Source organism: Schistocerca americana, chromosome 9, assembly GCF_021461395.2.
Source record: "Schistocerca americana isolate TAMUIC-IGC-003095 chromosome 9, iqSchAmer2.1, whole genome shotgun sequence".
In the NCBI taxonomy this organism is placed as follows: domain Eukaryota; kingdom Metazoa; phylum Arthropoda; class Insecta; order Orthoptera; family Acrididae; genus Schistocerca; species Schistocerca americana.
In genome coordinates this window covers 77,758,610-77,769,273 of record NC_060127.1, presented here as the reverse complement: position 1 = coordinate 77,769,273, position 10,664 = coordinate 77,758,610, and the positions used below count along the sequence as shown (strand labels likewise).

The 10,664-nt window shown below is 43.0% G+C and overlaps 1 non-coding gene across 1 annotated transcript; it reads right to left on the bottom strand.

Annotated features, from left to right (window-relative positions):
* Positions 1 to 7,965: 7,965 nt before the first annotated feature.
* Positions 7,966 to 8,040, bottom strand: Trnat-ugu. The gene has a single exon. It is a non-coding gene; the product is annotated as a tRNA-Thr (tRNA).
* Between the last annotated feature and the right edge of the window lie 2,624 nt (positions 8,041 to 10,664).

Below are 10,664 nucleotides of genomic sequence, written 5' to 3'. Positions count from 1 at the left end.
TCAACGTATTACAACACGACAGAACACACACACACACACACACACACACACACACACACAGGGCCTTTTCGAAATGGTTTTGCACTTAGTTTTGAGCTTCTTATGACTTTACTAGACTATAAACGACAGCATCATCTGCAAACAACCTAAGACGGCAGCTCAGATTGTTTTCAAAATTGTTTGTATGGATAAGGAACAGCAGAGGGCGTATAACACTACCTAGGGAACGCCGGAAATCACTTCTGTTTTACTCGATAACTTGCCGTCAGGTACTAATTGCTGTGATCACTCCGACACGAAATCACGAATCCAATCATGCAACTGAGACCATATTCGATAAGTAAGCCATTTGATAACAAGCTGCTTTTGAGGTACAGTGTCAAAAGCCTTCTGGAAATCTAAACGGAATCAATTTGAAATTCCTTGTCGATAGCACTCAACACTTCGCGTGAGTAAAGAGCTAGTCGTGTATCACAACAACGATGATTTGTAAATCTACCTCTTCGAGGTAATTCACAATGTACGAACACAATGCATGTTCCAAAATCCTGCTACATATCGACCTTTATGATATGGGCCTGTATCTTAGTAGATTGCCCTAATGCCTTTCCTGAATACTGGCGTGACCTGCGTTACTTTCCAGTCTTTGGGTACGGATCTTTGGTCAAGGGAGTGGTTGTATATGATTGTAAAGCAAGGAGCTATTGCATCAGCATACTCTGAAAGGAATCTAATTGGTGTACCGTCAGGACCAGAAGACTTGCTTTTACTAAGCAATTAAGTTCCTTTACTACTCCGAGGATATTACTTTTGAGTTCCTCATGTTGGCAGTTGTTCTCGATTCGTATTCTGGAATATTTAATTCCATAAAACCATGAAATACAATAAACATTACAATGTGTTGTGCACACTACATGCAGTCTGTGTGAAGCATACAGATCTGACCATCTAAATGAGATTGCCATGCAATATATAATCATTGTGAGAATTCTTTATGTTTCGATTTCTGAAGAAAAACATTTATACAATCTTTTAACGGTATAACATCATCAGTATGCTGACGAAAGTAAAAGTTTCACTCATAACTATGTAAGATTCTTGCGTCATGACTGAACAAACCACTGAATATACACGGTTATTCAGCTGTCTGTAACGACGTCGTTTCTTGCAACCAGGATGTTACAGCTGGGCTTCAGAAACCACGCGCGAGATTTCATATTCTCTCTCTAGCGATCCGCAAACTATTAGTTCTACAGAAAAAAATTAACAAGAACGTTTTTGTAGGAAATTTAAGACGATAAATTTTGTACAAGGATACGTTGTCGCTAAAAGCCGTAGTTTTATTCTAGAAACAGAAGTGACCTTCAAACACACCTACACCCCACATTCACCCCTCGCTGCTCGGATTTCTACTATGTCATTTGTGATACCTAACACACTACAAAAATTCCAGACTACACGAAATGTTCCCGATAGTCGACATTTTTGGTCCGTATTGATTGGGCTATTCCGCCACCAGCGTAATCGGCAATTTAGTTAACGAGTCTTGTAAACATTACGTTGAAACTAATTACGTTGACAATTCGATACGAGCACAGGCGTTTCGTAGTCAAAAGTTGCCAAGACACGTCCGTCTGTCATCGTGATGTGCGCTCGATTAGCCCTTGGCACAACCGTGTATTGGTACTCTCTCTTCTTCGGTGCACTACAGATAGTCGTTCCTACCCCGCTATGATCCTTCCGTCACTGAACGAGCAACGGGTGTGGAGTCGCCTCGAGTACCATCTTCTCTTTCAAAACCAATGGCGAAAGTTACTTTCACAACCCATCTTTTACTTCAGTCTGTACTGGCAAGCTGCAACACTGCGTTACACTCGTCTTAATGTGAATTTATTTTCTTTTAAGGGGCTCCGGAAAGGCTCAAAATCATGAAAAGTTCAATTTTTACTTTTTTGCGTTTTCTGAATCTGCAGACTATTACCTTTTAATAGATATATAATTTATTCAATTCCGAAGACTACAACTATTTTTAAATTTTTTTTGAAATGTGTTCTACATGGGCGTGACCCACTGTGGCGCTGTTAAACTGCTGTCAAATGGTGTTATTATTAACGTCCGTGTTCATCAGGTACATTTTAGTGATGTGAGATAAAGTATGTGTTGTGGCTAACCTGTGATGGTTCAATATATATCGCTGGTGTCATTGTCGATTGTTTCATGTTTATTTACTCTGTCGTTATCTCGAAAATATTCGTAATTAATTCTGTTTCTTGAGTCTCTGTTTTGTTGAAGTATAATAATGAGTAAAAGTAAAGTTATTAGAAATCCTCTGAAGGCTTTTAAGAAAAGGAGAAATGTTGGAAAGCCAAAGGTATGTGTTATTACTGTACACAATAAAGACGATAACCAAGTGAGTGAACCTAACCTCTCAAGTACACCTGCCCATAGCAGTCAAAGTGGGAAAGAAAATGCTTCACAGAAGAAGCTTGGTTCAATGAGCGAAAACTATGAAAGTTTTATGGGCGAATCGGATGTGAATGAAATATTTGATATGTCGGTTTTCAAAGGAATTTTTTCAAACTGTGTAAAATGTATTCATTGTAGTGAAGTTGGTCTGGAACTCTCCATAATAAAGCACGTAGGACTTGCTAGTGAAATACAACTGAAATGTGATAAGTGTTCATACATGACCACCTTTTGGAACAGTGTTGCAGTAACTGCAACTGAAGAAAATGGTAGCAAAATCTACGAACACAACAACGAGCGATGCTTGCCTTAGACAAGGAACGCCTTCGGGCTGCAGACAGGGCTGTAAAGAGTCTAGAAATACAAGCAAGAGTAAACAGGAGGAGGAACAAGAGGAAGCTGGAGGAGGAGTTTGCAGAGGATGAAGATAATCCATCCTATGGACCTGGAATGCACTAAAAAGTTAATCCAATCTTTGTCGCTCGATTCCCAAAACTTTTATTTTCTCATACTAATGACATGTTTTCTAAGGATCTTCCAAACATATTTGTTTCAAACTTTCAGTAAATATTACACAGTACCTTCTGCATAATTTAACACAGACTTTTTCCAAAAAACTGTATATTTTTGAATATATAAATAAAAAATTGCAAAAAAATGTTTTGAAGTTTCATTACAATTGAAAAAAAATCATCTTTAATAACTGAACTAAAATTTTGTAAAATCCCTGTGTTAAGTTGTAGCCCATATTCAAGTAAATAATCTGTAAAAAGTTCAACTTCCTACCTCAAATACTTTGTGAGGAAAGATGTAATTTATAAGCGTTATTTTAACATTGCAAGTATAGGACGTTCCGGAGCCCCTTAACTTCCTCTCTCGTTACCTCCACTCCGTTTTCTGTAAAATCTGTATATTTGCATGATCTCTCGAGTTCTGTGCGTTTTCTTTTCCGACTTCCTTTTAGCTTGGTATGCAAGCAGTCTCCTTCCCAGGACTAACTTCTATTTATATGCATAGCACCTGTTACTTTCCAGGATAACGTGGATTATTACTTGAGTTACCTATGGTTGTTCCCCTCCTCCTCTTCTATACTTAATTGTTTCACTATTAGATGAAAAAAAGCTCAAATGAAACCAGGTAACTATTAAAGAGAAGACGACAGTTTCGGTCATAGCATAATAGGATTAAGAACGTACTCGCTATGAATCGAGCAAAACGTCTCGGAGCTGCCAGAATCGGATATTTCACAGTCAGTGGTTTGTCACAGGGTGCTGAGACATGGACTTTTAATGTAAAGGCCATTGAAACTCAGAAGACTCTTAAGCGGGAAATGAAATTCACGATCGGAATATATGAGAGGGACAGGAAAACCATCAAAATACCAGGGAACAGACTGAATAGAAGTAATAGCGATCGGATTGAGGATTTGGAGGTACGGCAGGACGTGAAGCCAAAGGAATACATGCTAGATGGACTTGCCAAGCTGTTTGCTGGGTTGCTAGCGGTGAGGAAAGACACAGATGTCGACATAACGGAAGGCAGACGGACTATATTAGGTGACATTCAGGAGAGGCACGGACTGTATTTCTGGTCACTAACGCATAGAAAAGCCTACACAAGACTTGTATCCAGTAGTGGGTATGAAATGGCCAATGGGAATAGTGATGCCAATGCGTCTATCAGACCGTGTAGTATAACATGAAGAGCACTAAGTAAACTGAACAAAAGAATGGTTTAGTTACTACACTACTGGCCATTTAAATTGCTACACCACAAAGATGACGTGCTACAGACGCGAAATTTAACAGACAGGAATAAGATGCTGTGATATGCAAATGATTAGCTTTTCATTAACACAAAGTTGGCGCTGGTGGTGACACCTACAACGAGCTGACATGAGGAAAGTTTCCAACAGATTTCTCATATACAAACAGCAGTTGACCGGCGTTGCCTGGTGAAACGTTGTTTGATGCCTCGTGTAAGGAGGAGGAATGCGTACCATCACGTTTCCGACTTTGATAAAGGTCGGATTGTAGCCTGTCGCGATTGCGGTTTATCGTATCGCGACATTGCTGCTCGCGTTGGTCGAGATCCAATGACTGTTAGCAGAATATGGAATCGGTGGGTTCAGGAGGGTAATACGGAACGCCGTGCTGGATCCCAAAGGCCTCGTATCACTAGCAGTCGAGACGACAGGCATCTTATCCGCATGGCTGTAACGGATCATGCAGCCACGTCTCGATCCCTGAGTCAAAAGATGGGGAATGTTAGCAAGACAACAACCATCTGCTCGAACAGTTCGACGACGTTTGCAGCAGCACGGACTATCAGCTCGGAGACCGTGGCTGCGGTTACACTTGACGCTGCATCACAGACAGGAGCACCTGCGATGGTGTACTCAACGACGAACCTGGGTGCACGAATGGCAAAACGTCTTTTTTCGGATGAATCCAAGTTATGTTTACAGCATCATGGTAGTCGCATCCGTGTTTGGCGACACCGCGGTGAACGCACATTGGAAGCGTGTATTCGTTACCGCTATAATGGCGTATCACCCGGCGTGACGGTATGGGGTGCCATTGGTTACACGCCTCGGTCACCTCTTGTTCGCACTGACGGCACTTTCAACAGTGGACGTTACATTTCAGATGTGTTACGACCCGTGGCTCTACCTTTCATTCGATCTCTGCGAAACCCTACATTTCAGCAGGATAATGTACGACCGCATATTGCAGGTGCTGTACGGGCCTTTCTGGATACAGAAAATGTTCGACTGCTGCCCTGTCCAGCACATTCTCCAGATCTCTCACCAATTGAAAACGTCCGGTCAATGGTGGCCGAGCAACCGGCTCGTCACAATACGCCAGTCACTACTCTTGATGAACTGTGGTATCGTGTTGAAGCTGCATTGTCAGCTGTACCTGTACACGCCATCCAAGCTCTGTTTGACTCAATGCCCAGGCGTATCAAGGCCGTTATTACGGGTAGACGTGGTTTTTCTGGGTACTGCTTTGTCAGGATCTATGCACACAAATTAGGTGAAAATGTAATCACACGTCAGTTCTAGTATAATATATTTGTGCAATGTAATATTCCCACAGGAATTGTACTAAACCGTGTAGTTCAACTCTGGAGTAGTCTCCAGCTGCCGCTCCGTTTCGCCCCCTGGCTATGATGCAACTGCTATCAGTATCTCAGCAGAACTGTGCCTGCTGAAAATCAAGTACACATACTCTCTTCAGGCAATGTGACACATTTTTGTACATGACTGTAGCGACTGCAAACGGCCATAACTAATCAACACATAGCGAAACAGCGATACGAATTACAGGAAATATGCCAGTTGGTCAAATTGATTCCATATTTTTAGATTTCCAGAAGGCTTTCGACACCGTTCTTCACAAGCGTCTTCTTACCAAACTGGGTGTCTATGGAATATCGCCTCAGTTGTGCGACTGGAATCGTAATTTCCTGTCAGAAAGGTCACAGTTCATAGTAAGAGACGAAAAGTCATCGAGTAAAATAGAAATAATATCCGGCGTTCCCCAAGGAAGTGTTACAGGCCCTCTATTGTTCCTGATCTGTATTAACGACGTAGGAGACAATCTGAGTAGCCGCCTTAGATTGTTTGCAGATTATGCTGTGTCTTGTAAAGTCATCAGGTCAGCAAAACGAATTACAAAATGATTTAGATAAGATATCTGTGTGGTGCGAAAAGTGGTAATTGACCCTGAATAAAGGAAAAGTGTGAAGTTATTCACATGAGTACTAAAAGAAAATCCCTAAATTTCAATTACGCGATAAGTCACACAAATCTGAAGACTGTAAATTCAACTAAATACTTTAGGATTACAATTACAAATACCCTAAATTGGAACGATCACACAGATAATGTTGTGGGCATAGCCAACCAAAGATTGTGATACATTGGCAGAACACTTAGAAGGTGCAACAGGTCTACTAAAGAGACTGCCTACACCACGAATGTCCGCCCTATTGTGGAGTATTGTTGTGCGGTGTGGGATCCGCATCAGATGGGACTGAAGGATGACATCGAAAAAGTACAAAGAAGGGCAGCTCGTTTTGTATTATGCGGAGTAACGGAGAAAGTGCCACACACATGATAAGTGGAGTGGCTATCATTAAAACAAAGGCGTTTTTCGTTGCGACGGGATGAAATTTCAATCGCCAATTTTCTCCTCCGATTGCGAAAACATTCTGGTGGCACCCACCTACATAGGGAGAAATGATCAGGATAAAATAAGAGCCAGCCGCTGTGGCCGAGCGGTTCTAGGCGCTTCAGTCCGGAACCGCGCTGCTGCTACAGTCGCAGGTTCGAATACTGACTCAGGCATGGATGTGTGTGATGTTCTTAGGTTAGTTAGGTTTAAGTAGTTCTAAGTCTAGGGGACTGATGACCTCAGATGTTAAGTCCCATGGTGCTCAGAGCCATTTGAACCATTTTTTGATAAAATGAGAGAAATCAGGGCTCGCACCGAAAGCTCGTTTTTCCCGCGCGCCGTTGAGAGTGGAACGGTAGGGAGACGGCTTGAAAGTGGTTCATTCAACCCTCTGCCAGACACTTTATTGTGAACAGCAGAGTAATCACGTGGATGTAGATGCAAATGTAGATTTAGATGTTATAACTAAACTGTGTTCCAAGAGCTGCAGTGCGGGCTGTATGCATCGCAGGGTGCAGAAACATAGTAGGAGTTTTCGTTAATCGGTGTGCTCGCGAAGTACGCTGAAAAATAATAGTTCCAATTTCTACCACCAGGTGAAAATATGGCGCTGTAGACAGTCAGAATGTGAAATGTTTTCTGTTTTGACGTCAGTATGCTGTTTGTTGCTCGGCGGCGCGAGTTGATTTCTCTTGTGAAGTGACTGTTGGTCAAAAGAGTTAAGAAGGCTGAAGTTCACCGTACAAAACGAAGTGGCTATTGAAAAGAAAGGCCGTGCGCTGCTGGTAAAGTTGTTATATCAGAACGGTAACAATAGCAGCGCTGCATCGCGGTAATATCTCCGACAGAAGGAGGCCCCTTAACAATAAATAGGTTAAAGAATATGATCAAGATATTTGAAGAAACAGGTGAATTAGATGGTCAGTGGGGAGAGGTAGGCGGCCCATTCCCGTGGCAGTTGTCGATGAAGTTGCTGTGGCTATATCCGATCGTGCTGCACGTGCCTCAAATTCTGCAGCCAGTGTTCGAGATGTGTCACGGGCTTTGTTTCAGCCCTGGTCAACAGTTCCAAACATTTTTCGGCGCATTTTATACTGGTATCCTTACCAGAACGCCATGACTGTGCCGTTCGTTTTTTGGCTCGCATGGAAGTGGATGACATTATGAATAACTATATATGACGGTAGTATCTGTTCCCGAAAGAACAGTTACCGTCGATGACCATGCAGCTTTTGCTAGAAATGAAATGATAATGAAATGGACACCCTAGCTGCAAGCAGGCGTTGATACACTTCATTGGGGGCATGTTGAAAATGTGTGCCCCGACCGGGATTCGAACCCGGGATCTCCTGCTTACATGGCAGACGCTCTATCCATCTGAGCCACCGCGGGCACAGAGGATAGTGCGTATGCAGGGACTTATGCCTTGCACGCTCCCCGTGAGACCCACATTCCCAACATGTCCACAACACTACATTCGTAGTGCGCCTAATAGATGTTTGCCCATCATACTCATTACTCGTGGCAGATTAATCTACCAAGTCCCGTACGAGTTCGGGCATAGCGTGTGCGTTCGCACAAGAAGGTCAAACATCTATTAGGCGCACTACGAATGTAGTGTTGTGGACATGTTGGGAATGTGGATCTCACGGGGAGCGTGCAAGGGATAAGTCCCTGCCGACGCACTATCCTCTGTGCCGGCGGTGGCTCGGATGGATAGAGCGTCTGCCATGTAAGCAGGAGATCCCGGGTTCGAATCCCGATCGGGGCACACATTTTCAACATGCCCCCAATGAAGTGTATCAACGCCTGCTTGCAGCTAGGGTGTCCATTTCATTATCATTTCACATTATGAATATTCTTTGGACAGGCGAGGCACATTTTACTCTACACAGTGTCATGAATACACAGAATTGTCAGACATGGGGTTCCATTCCGCCGCTTCTTCAGGAACATCTACCTCACTCATCTTATATCACTGTGCGGTGTGGTTTCACAAGCTCCTCCATTTTCGGTCCATATTTCTTCGAGGAAACGATACCATGTGGGCCTGTTTGGTATAGAGTGGCATCTGCACGTTATAAGGACCTCCATGTGCAACAGCTGATTCCGGCTGTGCAAGAACGCACCTGTGTCCACATCACTCTTTTCGTGTAAGATGGGGCGACACCATACGTCGCTTGACAGGTGAAAGATTTGCTCCGAGAAGCCTTCGATAACGACCTCATCACATGTGGAAAAGAGTGGCCTTTCAGATCCACAGACTTCAATCCATCAGACTTCTGGCTGTGCGGATATCTCTCAGGGATGTATCGGGACAGATGCACGTTTAATCCCGGAGGTACGTATAAAACATCAACAGAAATTGTGCTAAACGGATTTTATGAAAATTATTTGGACGACTTAGTTCACGAGTCCCTCGCGAATAGTAAACGGCTGTGAAAACACACTTGAGCTCTTAGGAACAAATAATCTTAAGCTAGTAACGAGCATCAAAACGGATACTGGGATTAGTGAACACAGGGCTGACGTAGCGGGAATGAATATTGTAACCTCTAAATCCTCCAAAAATAAACGAATAATACACCTATTCAAAAAAGCAGATAAAAATTCACTTGACGCGTTCCTGAGAGAAAATCTCCACTCCTTGCAAATTAACAGTATGAGTGTAGACCAGATGTGGCACTGAATTCAAAGAATTAGTATCGCAGTAATTCGGAGATTTATACCAAATAACTTCCAACGGAGCTGATCCTCCTTGGTACACAAAACGGGTCTGAACACAGTTCCAGAAACAACGAAACAAACATGCCAAATTCAAACAGACAGAAAATCCCCAAGTTCGGCTATTATTTACACAAGCTCAAAATTAGGGACGGACTTCAATGTGAGATGCTCACAATAGCTTCCACAACGGAACTTCGTCCCGAAACCAGGCAGAAAATCTTAAGAGATGCTGGTTGTATGTGAAGTATGCTAGCGGCAAGATAATGCCTTCTCTGCGCTATAACAATGGAAATACTATCGACGACAGTGCTGCTAAAGCAGATTTACTAAACACAACCTTTCAAATTTCGTTCACCAAAGAAAACGAAACAAATATTGCAGAATTCGAATCAAGAGCAGTTGCCAACATGAGTAACGTAGAAGTAAATACAGGGTGTTTCAAAAATGACCGGTATATTTGAAACGGCAATAAAAACTAAACGAGCAGCGATAGAAATACACCGTTTGTTGCAATATGCTTGGGACAACAGTACATTTTCAGGCAGACAAACTTTCGAAATTACAGTAGTTACAATTTTCAACAACAGATGGCGCTGCGGTCTGGGAAACTCTATAGTACGATATTTTCCACATATCCACCATGCGTAGCAATAATATGGCGTAGTCTCTGAATGAAATTACCCGAAACCTTTGACAACGTGTCTGGCGGAATGGCTTCACATGCAGATGAGATGTACTGCTTCAGCTGTTCAATTGTTTCTGGATTCTGGCGGTACACCTGGTCTTTCAAGTGTCCCCACAGAAAGAAGTCACAGGGGTTCATGTCTGGCGAATAGGGAGGCCAATCCACGCCGCCTCCTGTATGTTTCGCATGGCCCAAAGCAATCACACGATCATCGAAATATTCATTCAGGAAATTAAAGACGTCGGCCGTGCGATGTGGCCGGGCACCATCTTGCATAAACCACGAGGTGTTCGCAGTGTCGTCTAAGGCAGTTTGTACCGCCACAAATTCACGAAGAATGTCCAGATAGCGTGATGCAGTAATCGTTTCGGATCTGAAAAATGGGCCAATGATTCCTTTGGAAGAAATGGCGGCCCAGACCAGTACTTTTTGAGGATGCAGGGACGATGGGACTGCAACATGGGGCTTTTCGGTTCCCCATATGCGCCATTTCTGTTTATTGACGAAGCCGTCCAGGTAAAAATAAGCATCGTCAGTAAACCAAATGCTGCCCACATGCATATCGCCCTCATCAATCCTGTTCACTATATCGTTAGCGAATGTCT